This window comes from Corvus brachyrhynchos, unplaced genomic scaffold, assembly GCF_000691975.1.
Source record: "Corvus brachyrhynchos isolate BGI_N302 unplaced genomic scaffold, ASM69197v1 scaffold279, whole genome shotgun sequence".
NCBI lineage: Eukaryota > Metazoa > Chordata > Aves > Passeriformes > Corvidae > Corvus > Corvus brachyrhynchos.
The window spans coordinates 10,950,656-10,974,992 of record NW_008246060.1 but is presented as its reverse complement, the minus strand read 5'-3'; the positions used below and the strand labels follow the sequence as shown (position 1 = coordinate 10,974,992).

The 24,337-nt window shown below is 36.0% G+C and overlaps 1 protein-coding gene across 7 annotated transcripts in view; it reads left to right on the top strand.

Moving 5' to 3' along the window:
* CUNH10orf11 (chromosome unknown C10orf11 homolog) overlaps positions 1-24,337 on the top strand; it is a 747,072-nt gene that overhangs the window by 262,618 nt on the left and 460,117 nt on the right. The gene's annotated exons all lie outside the window — the stretch shown is intronic.

The following is a 24,337-nucleotide window of genomic DNA, read 5'->3' as shown; positions in this document are numbered from 1 at the left end:
TTGCTGCAGAACTGGACGGGTTTAATAATGTATGACATATATCAGTACAGTATTAAATTCTAGCACTGGAAGGATGCAAACCAGTTCATAACCTTACAAGAACATTGTGCACTATAGTAATCTTGATAATACTGTACAGTCAAATTAACAGTGAATAAATGCTGAACTCTGCTTTCTGTCAGAAACAGTATTCATGCAGTCTCTTGTCAGTGTTTGTGCATGCTGTCCTGAGCAGCTCACTGGAAAAACACCCATAAGATAAAAAGATGTAATGAATTATTCTGGCTGCATAACACACTGAAAGAAGGTGTTAAGGATCTTAGTAAGGATGGGAAATTTTGCATGTTTCACTTCTTGGATGAGCAGCAGTGTGTGTATATAGGACTGCAGGTGTACCTCCCTCCAGAACATCTCTGTTTATCAAAACTATATTAAAATAGAAGGTTGAAATAAGTCTTATTCTTGGATAGTAGGCAACTGTTTCAGTATAATCTTATTATTCCAGATGTGAAGAAAAAGGAGGCAAGACCCTAGGGACAGACCTTATGGGCTACAGTTTTACCCTAAAACATATATGGGAACTATCAATCAGTAGATTTCCCTGTGCATGTTGTGCTTTCTTTGTACTTTTACACTGCTTTACTGGAGACTTCTGTCATCATTTTTCAGTTGGGTGGGTACTATCAGTCCCCACCTTCTTTTATTCCAAGGGTTGCCGGCATCTCTTCTGAGGAACCCTTATCACCTTCTTTTAAGGTGTTTGGTGATGCATTGGGAATAGATGGCTCTCCTCTTTCTATATAAACTAATAGGTCTTCTGTCACTTCCAATTTAAACTCCTGGGGCATCAGAAACTGTTACTTTACATTTTCTTCCCTGGAAAACAAAACAAAAATGAATGAGACTCTTTCAAGCTGCAGTGGAATGAATTTTGAAATTTAGAACACATACTTTTCACTGAATAGAAAGGTTGTAATAACAGACTTTGACCAATCAAACTGCTGTACTTCAGGAGCAGGGGGTTAAAGAATTAAAAAATGTGCTTACTGTAGAGACTGCTTCACTTCAGTGCTTCATCGTAGGTAAGTTTTTTTGAGAGGACAGAAGGAATCGACCATAAGCACAGGGAACAGCACATTTGTCTGTCTTTGTAGATGCACAGATGTGGATAGCTTGTGGAGCATACCTGTAGGAACATGTCATGTCTCCTACCTAGCCCTGCTTTGGCCTTGGAAAGCCCTCCCTGTAAGGTTGACTGAAGTAAAGACAAGATATGTCTTGTTGGAAATTCAAACTGAGGCCAAGTGAACCAACCACTGTAAAACCTTGGTGTCCAGAAGACTGATGTGTATGGTTTTTCAGTCATTTCTGTAAGAAAGTGTATTTGGTTTTGAAAAGTAGATCAGCCTTCTTGGAGTGGAAAAATTATTTGAATAATGAAATGATTCTCAAAAATTGCATCTATTTGTATCTAATTGCTGTCAAAGAGGAGGTTTTGTGTTCTAGAATCTCAAGCTGGAGCTGTGTGACAGGGACACATAGAGGTAAAATAGACTTCAAAACAGGACATCCTGTAGGGTGATTGAAGGGATTTGTTACTGTTTCCTTCTTGCAGTGGGAATCCAAAACTTGGAAGAAAGGTGTGTCCTCAAAGTTTTATATTAGGAGGAAAAAAAATAAATGTCAGAGTACAAGTTTTAGGTTACTGCATTTACTCCTGGATCAAAATGCAGACAAAGCTAGTAAATGCTTGAAATATGATTGTTAGAGGCTCATCTGATTTTTTTATTAGGCATTATGAAATATTTGTTTTAACTTTGAAGAGTGCATCAATTAAAAAGAGATGGTGCCTCAGAGGAATGTTTACAATAAATGCCAAATGACTGAGCTGGCCTCTTATTTGAAGTGCTAGTTCTCAGGCCAGGTTATACAGTATTTTGATGAGGAAATAGGCAAAAAGAATTGTTTAATTCTTGCCATTTTTACAGGTAAAAGATTTATTTGCAGGATTGTTGTTGCAGATCCCAGTCTGCAACAAGTTCAAAATAAAGTTTTCTTTATTTGCAGGATTGTTGTTGCAGATCCCAGTCAAGTTCAAAATAAAGTTTTTGGAAACACTGTATATACTAAAAATGTACCTTACGGAAAGTGATGCATAATGGGAATGACAAGTAAAATGTGGGGAAAGTATCACCATTTTCACTGTACATGGAGAAAGTCAGTCAGTCATGGGTTTTCCCAGCATTTTGAAATGCTGCCTGGACCCTGGCTTGTGCTGCCAAACGGCCTCTCAGCAGCAAAAGAATAATGCAATTTTCTTAAGAAACCAGTTTTCCTCTTAGTTTCTGTTAATTCAAAACAGATCTGAATTTCACTGAGAGGAAGGGATATTTATATATATATATATACACACACACACACACACACATATATATATATGTATAAAATGGCAACATTCATTTTTCTTTGTCTCTACAGTCTAAAAACTTTTAATAAATCAAACTACTCAGTGAAATTGAGAAACTACTTAGACTAGTCTTGTTTACCAAAATTTACCTGCTTACCTGATCTCATCCCCAAAATGCTTTTTTGTTTTTAAAGCTACTATAGCTTAGCAAGTTAAGTTGCTAAAAGGTTTCTTTTTATACTGAAATACTGTTTGCTCCAAGACTAAATGCATGTATATATATGGGGGGTTTTTTAATGTTGATTAATGAGGTTTTGTTTCATAACCAGTAACTAATGAAACCTCACTGATGTTCATATGGAGTGATTGCCATTGATAGTTTTTCTCTGAAGCAGATCTAAAACACAATTAATGAGACCTTTACACTTCATCATACCTTTGTCATGTTTAGTATTTAATTGTATTTTTAAATGCTTTTATGCCTTAGATTTTGTATTAGTTTATTTCATTTTTTCTTTTTTTTTTTTTTTCCTACTAGTTAGGCTAGACACTTAAATTTTATTCTTTATAGTCTCCTAGAGTTAAAAATAATGCATACTTATGTAGCTAAAAACTAGTTCAGCCCTGCCCTACTTCTGGGATCATTCCTGTACACATAATGATACCAATAAATATAAGGAAATCCTCAGACACTTTTGCTCCTGGCTAAAGATGAATCTGCATGAAAGCATTTCTAGAGTCTATATTTTTCTTGTCAGAAGATGTAAAACCTTTCATGTTTGCTAGTTGGTTTGTATTAAGGGAGAGTCCCTTAGCCTGCCATGAATCATGTAACTTCCTTTGTCCTGATAACTGAGGGTGTTAAGGCAAATCCTGAATTTACACTCCAGGCACTGTCTCTCATTTTGGTAGGCTGGCAGTGGCAAAGCTTTCTTTGCCATTGGGGGTGTGAAGTAACTGGGTGAGGTCAGGAGTTCGGTGACTGGAACTGCAGTTCTTTGAAGGGGATTCACCTGATGACAGGTCTTCTGCAATGTCTGTATTAAAAAGATGATTTCTGAAAAAATTTTGCACAATTGGAAAAATAAAAAAGAATAAAGGCATCTTACAGAAACAGGACTGTGATGATTTGAGTTGCGATTGGTTTTAGCAGAAGTCAAAACAAGGGAAGAAGTTCTGAATAGATCCTCCCTATTGTAGACCTATTCAGAAGTAAAATTTAGATGTAGATGGAATTGGTCAATAGAAATCAAGGACTACAGAAATATAGACCAGTAATACCTATTGTTTTACCCAAAGCTGGCCATGTCTGTAATTTGTTTCTTTCTTCTTTATTTTTTGGTGACTTGTATGATGCCCTTCTAACTTTCAAGATAGTCCTTTGTCCACAGGTTGTTCTATGATTAGGGAATAGCGTGGTCTTGAAGGTTTGTCCTAGCTGTAAAATTTAAATACACAATAAGTGAGTTTTGAGGACCAGATTGGGGTACATGACAGGAACTGGTATGTGGGGCTGTTTTAGACTTCTTAAAAAAAAACTTTGGGAAGCAAATTAATGGTCAGAGATCTTTGGCAACTTAAGCTTACTGTGACATTTTACTCATGAACACTTACTGACTCAGGTTGAGAGCCATTTGTTGAAAGATAGTGGCATGTTCTATGCATGGTGGTTTCTCTGCATGGACAGTGGGTTCTGTTAGTTCACCTAGCTCAAAATAATTTAACTGGAAATATTTGGTAGGTTGATCACAGCGCATTTTGTCTTAGCTGATTACAGATTTTTGTACTCTAGGCTTCTCCTTGTTTGGTCGATGGTCAAAGGTTTGAAGGAGACTGTCATGTCTGGAGCACAGAGTGCACAGCTGATGACTTGGCACATTCAGAGTGTGTTATCAAACCACAAACTGTCACAGGAGTGCATATCATTTTTGACTGAGGAATGGGATGAAGTAGATGATTGCTTGAGTTCCTTTCCAACTCTGTTTTTGTATTTTGTATACTGGGATTTTTCTTTTATAAATTCAACGTAACACTTTGTTGGTATTGTCATGATCTTACATCTTGTTTGTATTTTTAGTTTTGCAGGTGTTTTTATGAATATGTTACCTATGCAAACAAGTAAAATTTAGATGTAGGTGGAATTGGTCAATAGAAATCAAGGACTAAAGAAATAGACCAGTAATACCTGTTGTTTTTCCCAAAGCTTTCCACTTTGAAATGAAATTTTCCCACAATTTAATGTATGACATTCAGGCCATTAGTGTAAAAATAAGTGTCATGTACATCAGTGCTTCCAGAAGTCAAAAAAGAACACTGGCTTCATGTTCAGTACCTTTAATTATGATCAAAATCATATTGGGCAAAATATCTAAACTAAGAGAGTGGCAACTTCTTCTTAATAGTTATGTGGAAAAATGAGACATTATAAAAATAATCCTGGAAGTAAAATCTGTTTGAATAACTGAATTACATTGTTGTATTCTGTATTATATTCAAGGGGAATACATATCTTATCATACCAAAGATCTCTAAAGAAAAAGGAATATTCTACTTCATGTGAAATACATTAAGCAACACAGCTGCCACTGGTGACAGTGGGATAAAAGTTTTTTTCAGAAATTTTCAGTGCTAAAAATGATTGCATAAATTATTTTCTAATTATTATAATTTGGAACAAGTGGGTGGATTGTTTTTTGGGTATTTTGTTTCTTGAGTGTCTGGCTTTATTCCCCTTTCAGAGGAGAGTAAAGAGCATGAAATTGGCTGTGAACTTTGGAAATCCATTTCCGTTGTTCCTTTATATTGGTTGGTTGATTTGCTGGCTCTGCTTGAGAAATCTTCTCTTTCTCCTGGTGTGTTTGTTTATTTGGTTTTGTTGTTTTTTTTCTCTGTGCTGATGCTGTGACACCTTACACTTTTGAGAAGCTGTAACTCTTCCTCTTTCTGAAGTGGGGAGGGCTTTTGTATGTTTCCTTTCTAGGCAAAAATAACCACATGTTAAACAGTACTACACATGAAATGAGTAAAATTTGGGATTTTTCTGGCAAGTCTGTCAGGGTGGAAGCAAATTAGGTTTTCCAAACTGTTTTAAGGGAAAGGGCTGCTGTGTCTCTGCAAGTGTCTTTTGTCTTCAAAAGCATTTTTAAAAGTGATAGAAAAATTGTCTTGGTATTTGTAAAGCAAATACAGCATGTAGACTTCTGACTTCAAGTGTTTGGGGTTTTTTGTGGGTGTGGGGTTTTAAAAAAATTTATTATTATTGGGTTTTTTTCTCCCTTTCTGTTATTTTGTGCTGTTCTTATTTTGTTTGTTCTAAAATTTTTATAATTTTGTTGAACCTGTGAACGTCTGGGCACCATAGGCAGTGAACTTAGCATGGAAAAGAAAGTCAAACTAAACTAGGCTGGATTAAGTACTCATTTTAGGCTGTGCATTTGGATTTCAGCTGCCAACTATTTAGAAACTTACCATTGTTGCATCCAACTTGCCTTTCAAATGCTTGACTTTTCTAATGATAATAGTACCCTCCATCTTAAATTCCAATGTGTCAAAGGGATTATCTCTGTTGTGTCTTCATATTAATCATGACTGTAGTTTTGTACTTTATATAGGCATACACAGCTGTATGTTGCTTTAGTGCAAAACTTGCCATCCACAAGAATAATATTTCTGTGCTAGTGAGAAGAATTGCTCCTAAAATATCTCTTGGGCTTGAGTATAAATTTATTTAAATTAATTAGGAAATAGCTATTTTATTTTTTGTATAAGGACTGGTTATTATCACAATAACATATCATTGCAAAGGTGATTGCATTCCTAATTTCCTTCCATAAGTTACAGTTAGAGATCTCTTGCGATTGCTCTTTCTTTATAGATCTGAATTATCTACCATTCTGTCAGTCCAGCTATTTCCATATGAATATCTAAGCTCATTAGAATAATATCCAAAGCATAGTACACTGCATTATTGTGCTGTTTAATAAGCGTCTCTGCTGCTTCTCACAGCACTGCTATGGGCTGGTTTTCTCTTTTTTTGCAGATCACTGCCATTGTTTGCTGAGTGCCCATGAGGGAGCACTTTTTGTGATCTAGTGCTTTTGCTTGTATAATACTGATTCAGAAAAACAGCCTGCTTAGAGAGAAACATTAATTAGGTGCAAAGGTGGCGTTATTCCATGGTTTGGGGGTGGGGGGAAGTACAGCAAATAAATTATCTCCTATTTGTACAATGTTTTATGGTTGTCAGCTGTCTGTTGCCAAAGAACCCTGGTGGAGTTAAATGCTTGTGACACCTTGCCCAGTAAAGGTAGAGTAAAAGCCTGTTATGGAGCCTGCTTTGTGACAACCTGTGCTAGTTCATATTAGCTTAACCAATCACTTTTTTCTGTGCTTGGCAAAATTTGTTAAATTAATTCAGTTGCAATTAGCAGATTTATGGGAAAGTACCCTGTTATCCTTTAATTGGAGAGCATAAAACTACAAACTGAATCTGCTGGTTCTATTTGTGTAATAGGCAATCTATCTACGACAAGATTTGATCGATGGAGTCGTATGATGCCCTTGCCTTGTTTTATATTGGCTGTCAGCTCTTAACTGGGACTGAAGTATCTGGGTAACAAAAATTGATATAATGACTTAATGCGCCTTATTCTCTTTGAGCTACATCAGTTTAGAGCACTTCTGAGAGAAAAATGTCTGGAAAATATCAGGGAGTCATTTATCAACCTGTTTTCATTAGCATACTGCCTAGCACTGGCAAGGATTTGAATAAAAAAAAAGCAGGATGGTACAATTTATTTCAGGTCTCATATTTCTTGGATGAAAGGAGACTTCTAATAAATGGAAAATATAGAAAGATGCATTTCTTGCTGAATTTTCCTAAATAAAAGCTGTGCAAAAACATATCTTCAATTTGATTGATAATAGTACAGGAAGCATACATATATGACAATAATCCAAAAATTAGTAACAGTAGCTTCCCTTACTGCATCTGGCTCATTTATTTGAAGTACACCACAGAATAAACCCCATGCCTTATATGTGTACATAGGAAAATTTGTGTGGGCGTGTGGTAGGGGGTTGTCACCACAGAGGACTTTACAAACAAATGTGAGATCTGATCTCTTTAAAGACAGAGCTGTTAAGCTATGTAAGAGTCTGCTGAAAGTGAAGTGAAATAGGTACCAATCAAAATGTTTGTATGAGCAAATGTGGGCAAAATGTATGCACTGCATCAAGTCATTTGTCCTACCTACTGTATGATGGTAACCAGAAGAGATAATAATAACTGAAAAGTAGTTGTGTGCAAGTAAGTCTTTTTTTTTTTGCATGAAATTTTTATGCATCATTCAGACTGCATACAGTGTGCCTAATGTATAAAATAAATTGCTGTATAAATCAGATTATGAGCAGGATGTAGGCAAGTCTCCATTTGCACACAGGAATCAAATCCAGACACGGGAAATTCCCGTTTTAACTTCTGGCATTTATCAGGGCTTTATCAGGTGGCAGTTCATGCTTAATTTTCTAATAATAAAAAAAAAAAAATTAAAAAAAAAAGGGCTCCTCCATTTCCAGCAAAACCTGAATGCAATGGGTTACGGAAAAGCCTGAAAATAAAGAACTTGTGGACATATACAGCATTACCTTGTGACCCATTCTGTAGCTTCTAATTATGTCAAGGATTTGGAATGCCAATCAATAAAAAACGATTTATGATTGGTATAAGCAATTGCACATAGCTTCACATTGATCAGTATGTAGATTCCCTGACATAAGAAGTTATTATCTATGACAGATACTTGTCTAACTGCTAATTGAATTGCACATTTTCCCTTCAGTGTTATCAAACTACCACCAAGTATAGACCATAACTTTGTTGCTCTTTGCGTGTGAAAATAAAAGTATGATGAACAGCAAGTGTCAGCGTATAGGTTGTCTGACAGTAACCACTATTTATCGATGCAACTTGTGCTTGCTATGAGATGACAATATCACCCAGTGTTGCCATGACAATCACAATGAGTGTTGGGTCCACGACATTTTCCACAACTTGGTAGAAAATCTATTAAATCTAAGCTGTCTGTTGCTTGTTACCTGGTAAACCATCTGCAAGAATGCAGTACTGGTGTTCTAGTGAGCAAGGGTTTGTACCACACAGATGTTTCTCTTCTTACTCCTGTTAATTTTTTTTTTTTTAAATCATTCTGATTAGATGGTCTAACAGCAGCAGTAGTTTTATGGAATGGGCTTTCATCTTTCCAGGAGGTTTTTTCCCTAAATTAAAATTAGTCTGGTGTTCACTTGGTCAAATGCTCGGTGGAGTTGTGACTAATTTCAGCGTTCAGAGCTGCTAACTAAATAGCTAAAACCTATTTTCCTGCATACTGCGTACTTTAGTCACAGGAACAGCCTAATTTATGCTGATCCTGTGACTTACCTACCTGTTGAAGCTTTCCCTAATGAACTATGAGATCGTTGAATAGGAGATATTCAATACTGCGTTTAACAAAGCCTTTTACTTGATTGGTACTCATAGGAGCATGTACTTCACTCTCGGTTTCTGTACTTTTCTGTCATCTTTTTTTCTGATCTATTACCCTAAACAAAGGATTGTTTTGGGGTTTATCTACATCAAGCCATTGTGCTTGAGAATAGCAGGCTTGTTCTGCAGTATATCTGAACCTGTTCAGTAATTCCATTTTCTTGTAAAAGTACATAATGTCCTTATAACAAAAAAGTATAGAACTGTGCAACCCTCAGGATAATTCTGTGTGAGACCCAAGCTTGTTGTGAACAAACAGTGCAGACCCTGGCACAGCTTCAGGAAGAAAATTGGCAATATACTGCAGAAGACAGCCCCCAAGAAACAGCAGGTCTGCTTTGGACTGTAATCTGTGGGGTCGCAGTCTCTCTGCTGCTCCACTCCCATCCCCTCTGGCCTTGGAGTAACAGGGAAAATCCCAAAAAATAAAAATGTGGGAAAATCTAATGTTTTGTACATAGTGCTTTCAAAAACTTTCAACCTAAACTTTCAGGATTCTTAAAATACAATTTGATACAGGCTTTAGTTACATCATTGAATAATATCTTATGTTTGGCAGTTACTTTCTTTTTAAGAGTTGTTATAGCCTCAAAGAAATTTTACTGAGTTCTGAAACTCACATCCCCATCATGTTATAACAAAGTTTGTAGTCACTTGCAGGACAAAATAGCAAATGAAATGTAGTATTGACTGTAAAATTCAGTACTTTTTTTTATCCAATTGGACTACTGTATAAACAATCTTTTTTAATAAATATATAATTTCTATAAAATAAGCAGATGCTCTCTCTATTGTATCACATTCGAATTTTTTTTGTTTTTAATTAAAAAACTTGTAATAAGTTTCTAGATAATGTGACAGCAAAATTCAAGAGAGAAGACTTTTAGATGTCTCAGAATAACAGCAATTAAAATTCTAGTTTTTGTGTGCTTGGTCTTCTTGCATGTGTACAGCTAATTAAATAAGGGACACTGGCCTTTGATATACAGCAAAAAATATCCTTGTGTGCTCTGAGAGGAAGTCAGCACATTGGGTGTTATCTGGTGCATAGGTGTTCAGCTGCATATTGTGCAGAACATAGTGTTTTTCATTAAAATAATTTCCTGTTGAAAAATTCTTTAAGAAACCTTCAAAAATCCAACCCAAACAATACAAGCCTGCCCCAAAATTACAAACTAATCAAACAAAAAAATCTACACCAAAAGCTCTTTTGAAATTATTTTTAGATGTCATTTTCTCTTCTTATGTCAGCATTTTTTTCTTTTTTTCTTTCTTTTTTTTTTTTTAGATCTGCAGGTGTTGTCTAAAATTTCTAGTAAATCACAGGCCATGTTTGGTTTTTTTGTTTTTTGTTTGTTTGGTTTTTTTATCCTGACTGACATCTCAATAGTAGGCTCAGCACAAAGGATTGTATACCTAAAATTAATATAATTTTGTATGAAGGTTATGGAGTGCATAAAGATGGGACAAAATGCAAGAGACATGCATAGAGGAATTGCTCTTCAGAGTTAATGAAGCACTTCTTATCCGAAATTTTTCAAGTGAATGATGGATTAAGCCTTCAGACAACCTACCAGTTAGTGGAAATTATTATTGCACTGTGTTCTTCCACCCCCCCTGTATACTGAACAAACGGAGGCATTGAAAAAGACAGAGTAGGGATATAGTTCCAAGGTGCTGACTTTGGGTTAGGTATCAGTCACTGGAGTATCCTTATTGTCATGGTGTCTGGTTTTATATCTGAACTTCTGTGTACAGCTCCAGAGTATGGAGACCTAAACCTAATTTATAAATATCTTCTTTAGCTCATGCATGTCGCTGCTTACTTGTTACGCACATGTATTGTGTGAAGAGAAATGATGAAAACAACCTTGTTTTTAAAAATGGAAATTTTTAAGGGGTAGAGGAATTTTTGTTCTAACCATTGCTTGTATTGAGCACTGCAGAGAGAGTGTTTTGAGAAGTCAGTCTGGGTGTTGAGGCTTTTCTTTCTCCAGAGCATCTTTTATCAGATTAACTCTTCCCCTTTGCTAAAGGATGTATGGACTGGACATAGGAACATGTGAGGCTCTGCTCGTCATGATCAAGGACTGGGCATTGTTGAGTATACAATTTCCAAAAGTAAAGACAACTGCGATTCCTACTATCTGAAACAATGTAGAAAAGCTTTTTTTTTTTTTTTTTTTTATGATTACTTCTTTGGAGTGCTTGTAGTTAAATTTTTTAAAAGGCCCATCCTAACACAGGCATCCATAATCTTAGAATAGATGTGACTTCCCACAATACAACTTCTATTGGCACATGTTAAAACATTTACTGCATTTTTAATCAAAGATATTGAGTTTCTTTCTGATGTTATGGTGTGATTTTCCTTTTTATGTTGCACATGTCAACATCTGAAGGCAACAGGAAAGCTGAGAAAACTCTATCTGTGAATATGGAATTGCAAAATAAGATAAAAATTTTCTACTTTGATTGAAAGTTTGTTTTTTTTTTTTTTTGTGGGTGATGAAGCAAAATGCTCAGGTATTTTAAAGGTGATTGGGTCTTGTGACGTGCATATGGGTTTGCTTGTGTTTTCTTGACAACTAAATCCATGAGAAGCATGAAGTCTATCAACAGCAGCTGGTGTAGATGAGCAGAGGGATTCAAAAGCCATAACCACTGTTCTTTGTGTACATTCTCTTTTAAGAGGGAAGGGCTGTAATTAGTTTGCAGGTCCTTCAAATACATTTGCAAAGGGATCATGTGAGCACAGTGAGGATGGAATGGAAGAGTCTTTTAGGCCTCTTACAGAGTGGAGAATAGTGCCAAGAGGGCTGGGACAGCAGATAATGGATATCCTGGGGCAGAGCTGCTTTAAAAAATGTTAATGCATCCTGGGTGTGAGAAAAAGTGATTCCTTCTACTCTTGGAATTGAAACTGGAACATAAGAAGGTAGCATGACATTAGGAAGAGATACCGGTTGCATAGCGTTTATCTTTGCAATGAAGTAGTTTTGAATGATTTTCATTAATAAACATACTTTTAGCTGATCAGTATGCCAGGATATATGGTGTTCCACTGTGAAATAAAATTTTAAACCAGTTTGCATTAAAACACTCAAACATAAGGATGTTCAAACTGAAATGTGTTTTATATCTATTAAGACACTTGTTAGTGTCTAGATACATAAGCTGTGCAGTAAACTTTGCAAATCTTCAAGGAGTTCTGATAAAACATCTGGTGAATGGCATAAAAGAATTACCGCTGCTATGGTGCTCAATACTTTATAAGAACACATGAAGGGGGAACCTATTGAAATGATGATTGAAATGAACACTGGTGGTGCAGCAGCTACACAAATATCGCAAATTTTTTCCCTTTTCTTTTTTGTCAGACTTCACCTGCACAAAATCTCTTATCTTTCTGAAAAATATATACACACTAGTGAGAGTATAAACACATCATTACACTTTCATGGCAGATAAGCTTGCTCTGTTGGAGTGTAAACTCATTTTTCTTTAGGTGACCTTTAAATAGTATTGTGCTATTGGATGGGATTTAAATCAATAATTTTGTCAAAACAAAATACAGTGTTGGGTTTTTTTCTTTGTCATTTAACCAGTTCTTTAAACTACCAAGTAAAAATGGATTTCCATGCGTTATAATCTATGAAAAAAACCTGTAAAATTCACGTAACTAGTTTAAAAAAATGCCATTTTTCTCTGTTGTTGATAGTACTTTGTTTTATTTTGAAAATGTTCAAACAGCAGGGTAACATACAGTGTTACTATAATTAGTGGCTTAATGCCTTTTCTGCATTCACATTGTAAAACAACAGTGTCCCAGGTGTGAGAAGGTTAAAATGAGAAGTACCCAGTAGTTATGAAGCAGCAATAATGAGTTTCCTTCTACTTACCATGGATTTGTGTGATATACAACTTGCAATTAAGCATGGCTTGGTGATTCAGTGATTAATGTATATACGACTCCTAAAGGAGCAGCACAGGCCTCCCGTCACATCCTTCATGATGTTTACAGCTGGGTACCTATTAACAGGAAGATGGAAAGGGCCATTTACAATTCAGTAACCTTTATGACAGTGAACTCTTTAATCAGCATTTTATTTCCTTTGTAACACTTTAGTCATCTACAAATGTCAGAATAAAATAGGGCTATGAAATATTTAGGATCGGCATGTGGAAATTGACTTCCTTGATTTAAGCTGCTGTGTCTTTTCATTTTGTTGTTTTGGGAGCTTTTACTTTTATTGAAAGACAATTTATAACTAAATGCTCCCAATAGTGACTGGCATTAGGGCCAGAAAAATTACAGAAATCTGTGTTCTCATTCTGTAAAATGTTGATGGTTGCTGTGTTGAGTAATAATTTATTCAAATAAAAACATTAGCAGTGGGGTTCACTTTTCAGAATACTGTTTCTGTACAAATACAGCGGACTCAGTGAGTTTATGACAAAGTATCCCAGTATACTCATAGAAATAATTAAGTATAAAATATATCCTAAAATAAGTTGTCACTTATGTGTACCTGTGTCTATGAAATGTGCAAAGTGTTATTTTTTTCAAATGATTCTGGGGCTCTCCAGCTTCCATAGCAGTTGTCTTATGCTTTGTCTGATGACAATTGTCGCTTTCTATCACCAGGAAGAAGTATTGTCCCTGCCTCAGTGCACTGCAGAGGAAATACAAATCCTTCTCACCAAGTATTTTTGTTCATACATATGTATGCAGTTTGTGTGTAGGTTATAAATTAGTATTTATCAAAATGTGACATAATATTTAATTCTTGGTATCTACAGTATTTAAAGTATGAATTAAACATTTTCCAATTGGTAACGCAACAATTTTAGAATCATCAAGCTGGAAGGGGCTTCTCCTATTGGAAGGGCAGTGCTTTGTCCTCCTGGGGATACTGGGAACTTTTGACCTAGTCCTGAACTGTATTTAAACCATAATTAAACCATTGCAATAATGCTGCTTGGGTTTGCGGTGTTAAGCCCAGCAGAGTTTTACTTCAGCTGCCTGCTGCTATGTTGTAAAATACTGACCCCGGTGACTGGAGCTGTGCTTAAGAGGTTATTTGTAATTTTGTATCACAGCTGCAGGTTAGTAACAAGGAAGATAACTTCCTGTTTTGCAGGTGTTAATAAGGTTTATTGCATTTGAGAGATCAAGATTTCATCTGCTGCTCTGTGTGTAGGAGTTATGTACTGGCCAAAGTCATCTGCTTTATCTGCTACCTATTATATTAGTTGTATTTTTGTATGTTATGGTTTATTTTTTAAAAAAAAGGAAAGGCCTTCTTAAAAATATCAAAGATCTGAAAGACTTACACAGGACAATAAGGAGCACAATTCTGAATGCAGACCTTTTCTCACTGAAATATGTTGCTTGGAGAAAGTGTTTGATCATAGAAGAAGGGCTTGTGAACCCCAAAACTTAACTCTTTTGTCCATGCAATCTACTGATCCAGGATCAGACATTATCTCTAATAAGAAGCCTTATCTCTCAAGTGTGCCTTCAAACTCTAGAATCAAGTTATTCAAGCTATGAATGTTTGGGATTTTATGTGCTTTGCAGTTAGAAGCTATGTAGCTGTTTCTCAGTTAACAACCTCTTTCTTGGTCCCTTTCCTTTAGAACCTATTGTAGTTGCATAAATGTATAGATGTAGTTATGAAATATGCTGATTTTCAGGCCTGGTTTTGTCTATCTTGATCATGACCATTCTTTCCTAACCTTAATATATTTAGGTAACATGGACAGTAAGCCAAACAGATCTTTCATATGAATGTTATGAGGCATTTTTGTACAAAAATACAAGGGTTGTTTCGGCATAGCTTTTTAAAAAATGTATTTTAAAGGTGTAAGACTTAATTTTGAATATGCAGTGTTTAGTAAGAGCTATTAAACAAATATAATTGGCAAAGTTAGAAAGAAAGGAAGGCAAAAAAATCCTAAAATTGGTGTTCCAAGGAAGACAATAACTACTGGATGGGCATTGCGCAAATAAGATACGGACAAACTATTTATTGTTTATTATCCTTGGCTACCCCACTAAATAGGAATGTATCTGAAAAAGTACAAAAAAGTTGGCAGTGATCAGAGAAAAGGTACGAAGTAGATCTTGATCGTCATTATCAAGGAGGGTGCCTCATTCAGCACCTGATAGCCAATGTAAGTTAATATTTTTTGGATGTGCTTTTGATGATGTCGTACTGCTCTAATATACCTTGTAGAATACTACTTGCTGTATTGACCAGATTTTGTTAAGGGATATTATTTTAAAAATGGAGTAAAGAGTGAGCAAGGGATTTACCTTAAGAGACAAAACACTTGCAGGTGACAATAATGAGCCTGAGAACTGGCATTGGATTAATTCAGTGCTGTCTGTATTGCTTGAAAATACAACTGCAAGTTTAAATGATAAAGAAAAGAGACATGAAGTGGACACAGTATACTCTGTTACAAGTATTTCAAAAAGAAATATGTTTTTCCTAACTTCAACATTCTACCAGACTCTACAGAAAATCCATGTTTAATTTGAAGAAGGAAACCTGTGTCACATTTGATGTTGGATTCAAGATACCTTGTATGCATCTGTGTTTATAATTGGTGGGCCAGCTGAGGTAAATGAGACCTCTCTGCAGTATTAGTTCTGGTACTGACACTTTTCTTTTCTTTTCTTTTTGTACTATCTTCTGAATGGATAACTCAAAGATATCCTAAATGTTCAAAGCATTCTAAGAAGGTAAATACTGGGAGAGAAATACTAGAAAGGGAGAACTAGGGATTCTTTTTTCAAGGTTGGGTGTTTGCCTTTAGGGGATGGTGTGGAGGGGATGGGGCAGTGATTTTGCTGCCTGACACCCACCTTGACTGTACAGCTATTTTACTTGGGTATAATGGAGGGGGCAAACAAACACAGGGGGAAGTGCCCCAGTGTGTAACTGGAAAACAGAAACTCTGGAACTTAATGCTACCGGTCTCAACTGTTTGGGGCCTTGACTTGAGAGGCTTGGGGTTTTTACAGGTCTCTTGCAGTTTCACAGCTGTGAAATGTTGCCATCCTTTTTCTGGGATATTTAAATATTTATCCTTTCTTTCTACTTGACCTTTCCTGCTTGGTTTTAGTTCCTGTGGCCAGCTTGTTTTGTGTTTCATGAGCTCAGTAAACCGTGGCCTTCAATTCCCTTGTTCTAGTATTTTCACTTAAGACCAGGAGTGATGAGCAAAAGGTTTCAGGCTCAATCCTTGAGCAAAGGGCCGCTGTGACAGGGATTATTATTTATTTGTCATCTTGGATGTAATAAGCTGTAGGTACAGCATCGAGAGCTCTTGATTTATTGCGCTGTCGACTGCCACTAGCAGGACGTCTGCTGTACCATGCAGGATGAATACCACACTGTCAGCTCTGTCGATCTGTCTCTGCCATTGCGCTCTCTCTCATAACACATTCCCATTTCATGCCAGAATACATAAACAATCTTTCATTATTTTGATGCCTTTTTCATATTTGTTCTTTACAGAACATAAAGTTTGAATTTATGGGTTTCCTTTACATTATTTCAACACACTCCACCATTTTCCGGGTTTGTGGTTTAACTCTCAGAAATTGGCTGCCAGGTGATTTAGTTATTTTGGCTTTCTGGTTTTATAGTTATTTAATATCACAGTGCCAGATACTGAGAAAACGTAGTGTATAGCAGGTATGGGATTTGCAGTCAGACTCTTGTCATCAGCAAAACATGGCCATGGGGACACAATGTGGAAATTAAAAACTAGGCATGCAGAGCAGGAAATACTCCCTCCAGCCTTCATTTTTAATTTATTTAAATACTTTTCCCAAATATTTTTCCTTAGATGCTGTTACAAATGTAATGGAAACCTGTTTAATTGGAAAAGAACACGTGAATAGCGAGCAAGCCATTTCCCTTGAATAATTGCAATTAAGGGAATTCCTAACTTGTTGGCAGAAACATTGCTCTGATTTTTCTCATATATTTTATTGTAGGTGGGGGAAGGTGAGGAAAAAATGTCCAGAAATTTGTCTGATTCGTACTGTGCATTCTACATACTTTACAGTGATCCACATCTGTTTATATCCTCTAATTTTGTTTACCTAAGGGTTTTTTTTCTTTAATACTCTGAAGCATATTATTCATCGAACTCTAAGGAACTGAAAGTCATTGCTCGAATGAGTGAACTTAAATGTCACTATAAATACAGCAAGTCAAATACGAATATATGTCAAAATAGTTAAAAATGTGTTATAAAAAAGGCTTATGAGTAGTATTAAAAAAATTATTGCAAACTGTGCAGAGCATGAACCAGAAAATGTAAAGTGTTCCTGCCAGTGTAACATGCATACATAACTTTGGTTGTGTGAGCAGCCTTTCACTCCGTGGGTGCAGCAGTGAACAGTGAAGTCTTTAGGAAGGGCGTGAGGGGGAGGAAGGTCCATCTAACCTGTTCTGTGCAGTGTGCAACAGAGGAGGGGTCTGCTGCTGGCTGGGGCTTCAGATGCTGCAAATGACTGACCGTGATCAGTAACACTCCTTCAAGTTACTCGTGTATGCAGACATTTTCAAGGCAGTGATGTGTAATTATTTTGTGATATTACCCTGGGTTTTCTCATCAAGGTTGTATTAAGCTCTGGTAAAGACTTGTTCATTGCTGTGTTTGTGTGCAAAGGTTGCAAAGTTTTTGTGTTCAAGAGGCAGGTGAATAATCACTCTAAAATTTTCTTCTATTGCATAAAGTAGGGCTGCTTCAGTGAAAACATCTGAGTGTTTTTCATTGTCAGTTTATTTTTTTTTTCCCCTAAAAGGAGACAGAAAGCATGGCTTTGCCACTGAAACTATATCTGTTAAAAAGAAACTTGTTTTAATTGGCTGTGAAAATAGGCATATTTCTCTAGGATGTTAACAAATGTGGATTTCACTGTATAAAAGCAAGATAATAATTGTCAGTTCTTCCTCCTCAGTGCAGCCTACATTAGGACAGCTGGGAATATGCATAGCTCATGTTACATAGCAAAGATTTGTTCTAGCTGCAAAGAAACCAGAGTTAATTAATATGAGAAATTTGTTTTGTGTCCGGGGTAAAAAAGGCTGTGCAGGTTGGTGTTGTCAGCAAAAGCTGCTTGTCACTTTGACCTGCTCTGTTAAGTGTTTGATGTGTTTTCTCAGAGTAATCTGTGAATAACATTACACCCAACCAGCAGAGAAGCAGAGGGAGCGATAGCAGAATTAATATCTGGAAGCGTTGATAATTATATATCAGAATCTAATTTTTAGCACAGAAAATGTGTTAATGACAGAGAAGAAAACAAAAACCACTAGCTTCTCCCAGCAGGAACCAAAGTGTCATTTATTATTTCTCAGCTGGATATCTATCAAGTTTATGGGTTAATTTTTCTGTAGACTGTTATTTATGGGTTTTTGTTTGTTTTCAGCCATCATTACTAACAATACGGTTAATAGCAATCATTTGTTATCCGGCACCAGCGGTGATGCTTCAGATGCGAGCAGTGAACTGAGAATACTCATTTGGTAGCTGAATAAGGCTTTGACAGGGCCCATTTATAACAAGCTCATTCTATAATGTCCAGCCTATTAATAAAATTTTGTTGCTGTCTAATTAGAGATGTCTGATGTGTATAGTAGCACAGCAAAGAAGACTTTCTTCTGCTGCTTTTCAGTCCTACTGTATCATACCTGAAACATACGTGAGACCAGTGGTTCAGGGAATAAAAGCGGGGTGTTCTTCTGGGGCTCTGTCTCTCCCAGTAAGTGCAATTAAATACAGGTTGTGTGGCAGGAAGGCCCAGGGCACATATACATGCATGTTGAGGGAAGATCTTTATTTTCATTAGCTAAGATCACCCTCAAGTCTCTCTTTTTTCTTCTTTTGTGTGTTTTCCTTTATTGGCTTCATGTTCAAGTTTTAGTTAAAAATAATTAATAAAGTAAAATCTGTTTGTGATATCATAATTAAACGTATACATGTAGACAGAATGTTATTCTTGGGTGTGTCAGTATATCTTTGAGGAAAGAATAGTTTGATCCCTCAGGGAAGGGGTTTGATGAGAGAAAAAAAGCCTGGGTCTGATCATTAGGTTTATTTTTTTCTTCCTTCTATGTCTTTGAGGAGTGAGGAATTGGCAGGATTTACTGAACTCAGCAGTAAGGGGATAGTTAGTAATATAACCAGGACTGAAAGCAGAGCCTTTTGTAGCCCAGCAAGTCCCAGAATATTTGAAGTACTTTGTACAGCTCATAGAACAATCCTGTGTTTTTGCTCATGGGATCTTTCATCCAAACGTATCAAAATACTTTTTTAGTGGTGAGCTAAATAGTATGGTCACAAAGTTGTTGTGAGTGAGCAGTCTGTAAACTGAAACTCAATTAGGCAAAAAGATTTATACCAGGACGTAGAAGTTGTTTGTAGGAAGATTTCAGTTCCTCAGTAAGTGATTTCTGTTCCTGAAATGACCTGTCAGAAACATTCTTGTTCCATTTTGTTTTTACAGGTAGAGTCAAGTGTATGATAATGATGAAAATGAGTTAATTTCTATTTCATAAAATGCTTTTGCTCATGTAACTGCTGATTTAGTGATAACATACACCTTTCCACCCTGCTTCTACTTTGCAGTGCACAAACAGAATGTCTGAAGAACTTTATTTGTTGCTAATGCTGAGGTGATTATATTACTTGCTTTTTTTACAAAGTAGCACCATATTTTTGCAAGTACCTAGGTCCTAATTAAAAGGAAAATATTAATAGTAGTTATTTTGTGCTTAGAATATTGCACTGCTGAACTGAGGAAAACGAACAGGAAAAACACAGTGATTTAATATAATTTCATTGCTAGGTAACAGTTTGTTTCTTTAGTCATCTTTTATGTTTTTCCAGTTGAAATTTAAATCTTTGTAAATTACATTTTGAATGAAGCCACATCTGGTTTTGGTGTGTTATTTTCCCAGAATGTTGCTTCTAAGACAGCCTATTTTATGCAAGAAAATTATATGAGATTTTAACTTAAAGTTGCCATGAAACTGCTGCATGGATTTCAGCTGGTAAAGAATCTCTGTATGCTGGTGAGGTGTTTTTTTTTCTCCTAAACTGCTCTTGACGTAGAGCTTATCAACCCTTAATTAGTGATACATTTTCTCCTTGTGATTTCTATTGATGTTTTGTAGAGCTGAAGATGAATTGAGCCTCAACCTGACTAGAGTACGAATTGTTTTAGAAAATTCAGCAAACATCTCTCTCTCTCCCCTGCTCTGTCTGTCTGTCTCTTTCTCTGTTCCTCCCGATAGGAAAGGTGAAAAGCTGCGCGATAGAAATCAGGCTCAGTATTAGTGGTTTTGCTTGCCTGTGCAATAGAAAACGACAAGCGGCAGGGCCCCAGTCAGCAGATCAGGGAGACGCAGATGGGAGGCGAAAAGCTCCCTCGTGGCAGCAGCCTTGCTTGGATGTGATTGTGAGAGCCAGGATGAAGTCAGCACTGACAAAGTGTGTGGATTGATGGATGGACAAAGCTGGGAACTGGATGTGAGAATGGATGAGGGCAGAGGGGGAATTTAACACAGACAAACAGAATGAAAGACAGAGAGGAATTGCCTGCTAAAGTATTCCAGCACTCAGAGCCCACAGCAATTTACTTACTGCTAACTGAACACAGGAGGATTCTTTGCATCTTTGCAGATTTTCTTAAAATATATGAAGAAACCAAGCAGAGAAGGAGCTAACAAATTCCTGTTAGTGCCTTTTATTGCCATCTCTTTTTCCTTTTCTCAAGATTCACTCACACTCAGTTAATTCAAACTGAGTACTTGATTATTTTCAATAAGTTCACACAGTATGCTAGACAAAAATAAATTTTCTTTCCACAGCTGTTATTTTAATGTTTCCACTAAATTTACTTTAATCAGTTATTGTTGCTTTTGCTATCGTGAATAAAAATATTTATTTCTCTTACAAACTGAGCTTCTGCTAGAGGCAGGCATTTGGATACTGCATTCAGATGCATGGTAATAATAAGCCCATTATGTGCATTTTATTTTACTGAAGAAAAATCAGATGCTTTCCCACTCATGTAGGTTCTTGGTACCACAATATTATTGTCTGTTTTTTAAGGGGAACAGACCTGTAGCTTTTGACTACTATGAGATTTTATTTACATGAGATTACACAAGATTTTTTTGTTGTTGTTGTTATTTATCTACTTATGTAGAAATAGAAAAATAGGAATCCCCCTACTGGAGAAAATCAGTAGGTCTTAATTTTATCCACTGCTTTAGTTTTAGAAATCAAATACCATTTCAGCACAGAATGCAAATAGAAATGAATGTTTATATACAGCATACTGGGCAAAATATCTTCTGGCAACATTGGGTGGTTGTGTTGGAATCCCTTGGATTCACACAGACACTTTGAAGAGCATGGTTTGGCCCAAGCTGTTACTTCTCCTTCCACTCAGCAGATTGTGAAAACCCAGAATGCACTTTGCTAACAAGACATTTCCATGTAGTGCCCTGATGTGTTTTCAACTGGAGAAAAATGCAATTCATTAAAGAGAAACTGTTCCTCAGTTGTTGGCTTCAGTAGTATGTGGGAAACAGCTATTTACATAGTAATATAATGTGTTTAATTGAATTTTAAGAAAGGCAATTTAGTCTTATGCATGTCAATGAATAAATTGCTATGAAGATAATTATAGTATAGTGTTTTTCCTGATGAGCTTTCCAGAGTGTCCATGAAACATATAACCTTCTTTAAACTGGAGAACTTGTCTTGATTAATGGAGTCTCTACATATCTCCAGGGAATTATTTTGGGCTTGGAAAGATGTATAGAAATTACATGGGAAAAACTGGTATTGTTAACACTGTATTTGCTAATCTGTTTTTGAAGCCTGGTCATGCACATTGGTTTCAAGATTCGGACACTGAATGCATTCAGTGTGTCTTTGGGAAGCTATGGGAGTTGCTGGTGTGAGTTACTTCTGTCGTGTACTACTCTGTGGTCTCTCTTTGAGGATTGGGGAGAATTAGGTAGAATAATTCTGGTCACATTGATGGAAGAAGATGTTATATAGCCCTTATGCAGTGTATACTTAAAAATTCCTTTCTTGAAGGAAAGAAATAATCTGTCTTTTAGAGCTTTTTGGTTAGGAATGGTATAATAATGAAATATGACAAATATGGGTGCTGTTCTTAGTGTAAGTAGTAACTGGTTTCTTAGGGCATAAGAGATTTTGATTTAGATTACATATGTTGCATTTCCTTTGTTTTTAAAAGTAATTTAGCTAACATCAGGCGGTGATTTGCTGCATCCTCTGTTCTTGCAAAGAGGCAGTGCTGCAGAAAGGTGCCCTGGGAAGGGGGATTTAATCTTGTTTTGGCATGAAATGGAGTTCTATGGGAGAAAAACCAAAACTGCTGATCTGCAGTTTCTCTACTTGTGGTCTTCTATTTTCCTAATTCTTTAAAATAGAAAATAAAAGTGAAAATTAGATCCTGTAGTTCCATGTCACATGCCCTGGCTGTTCAGAGAGGCGTTTTATTTATAGAAATAATTTTTAGCTATAAACTAAAACAGTAGAGTTCTTACTACTCTAAGTTCTTTTGGGAGTGTTATGTCAAATATTACTGTACATACAACTACATCCAGCCCTGATATAAGCCCCTTATGCCTTGTCAGGAGTAGTCCCTGGGGTCTATATATGAGAACATTAATTAATTTCCTAGTTTACATTTGTGATAAGTGTCTAAATAAAAAGTGCTGTTATTCATTTATGTAGATAAGTGTGATTAGAGACCTGTCTTTCTCAGTGTAACTGTGTTTCTGACTTATTTCATCGAGGTGAATTTTTTTATGATGTCTCTTTAATGTAGATTGCAGAGTCAGTAATTTCTATGTTGAATGTGGATGCATATACTACATCTGATGTTTGCAGCAAATTTTTGGCATCTTTCACATTTTGCATTATTTTTCTGTACTTCTGTATTTCTGCAAATACAAGGATATGATTTTTTTTTTTGATCAGAGGTGCTGGTGAAGTACTAAACAGAGCTTTGTTGGCCCTGCATTCACTCAAATCTTCAGTCATCTTTTTTTGTAGTCATTTAGCATTGACGGCTAAATCTAAACTAATTAACTGAAGAGATACCAAGAAAAATGTCCATTTCTTTTATAAAAATAATTTTACAGCTTGAGAAGAAGTACTGAAATGCTTTGTTTGTATTATAGAAAGATCTTAAGTACATCTTAATAAACTTTTCTTTAGTAAAATCATTGTAGTCCTGGAAAATTGGTGTAGTGATGTGCTGTGGTCATTCATAGGCAATGTGAAAAGACAACTTTATTTATTCTCTTCTGTACTGTCTCATAGAGTTTCCATGCCAGGCACTAAAGTACAAAGGTGATTTGGACATCTTCAAAATAGGCTTTTGGATGGAAAGTGCAAGATTTTTGGTGTTTGACTGCCTTTTTGACAAATCTGTAGGTATTTTGTAGGTAACTCATTATTTCTTCACTGTGTTAGCTCCTGATTTACAATAATGAAATACCACTCTTGTTTCTAAGGAGGAATTTACACATGGCCAAATCACTTGGCTTTGTTAACATGCTGCAAATCATCCCATGTAGTTAATGGGTTACTTTCAGGCCTGAGCTTCTGGGTGTGCACTTATTCATAATTGTTACATATATGAATTTGCAGAGACTTTGCTTTGTTACTGTGACTGAAGTAGCATTTACGCCTCAGGTTTGATATTTCAATTAAAGTATAAGAAAGGAAGGGGGAAAAAAAGAGGCATGCTAATACTTGACTTGTGTAGCAGTGATAATTTTCATGTTATATGTTGGAAATTTTTATAGTCTTGTTGATACAAAAAAAAAATCTTCAGGCATTGCAAATGAGTAGAGACAAATTACTCCCTTTTTATTGAATTTTTTACATTTATTATTTATCCAGTCTGATGGCCTCTACTGCTTACCTTAATTTTTATAAACAGTAATGTCAGTAACATATTTCCTCCACGTATGAAGAAAGCAGAAATGTTTATAATAAATCTTAGTGTGGTATGTGTGCTATCATTTCCTTCATTTGACCTTGGTGGAGCAGGCTGATGGGGCAGTGAAAAGTATGATATGAAAAATGAGTGAACAGAGCGAGGTGAGCAGTGAATCAGTCTTGTGTGTGATTAGCTGTGAAAATCTCACAAACATGACTCTGAGTCACTTTTCTTCTTTCTTCCTTGCCTGTTTCTCTCAAAAGTGTTTCTTTTCTGTGTGTATTAGTCATTTAGAAGTTAACTAATAGAACAGAGGCTCTGTTTTAAGACTAGTTGTGGGTTAGTGGTTTTAGATGAT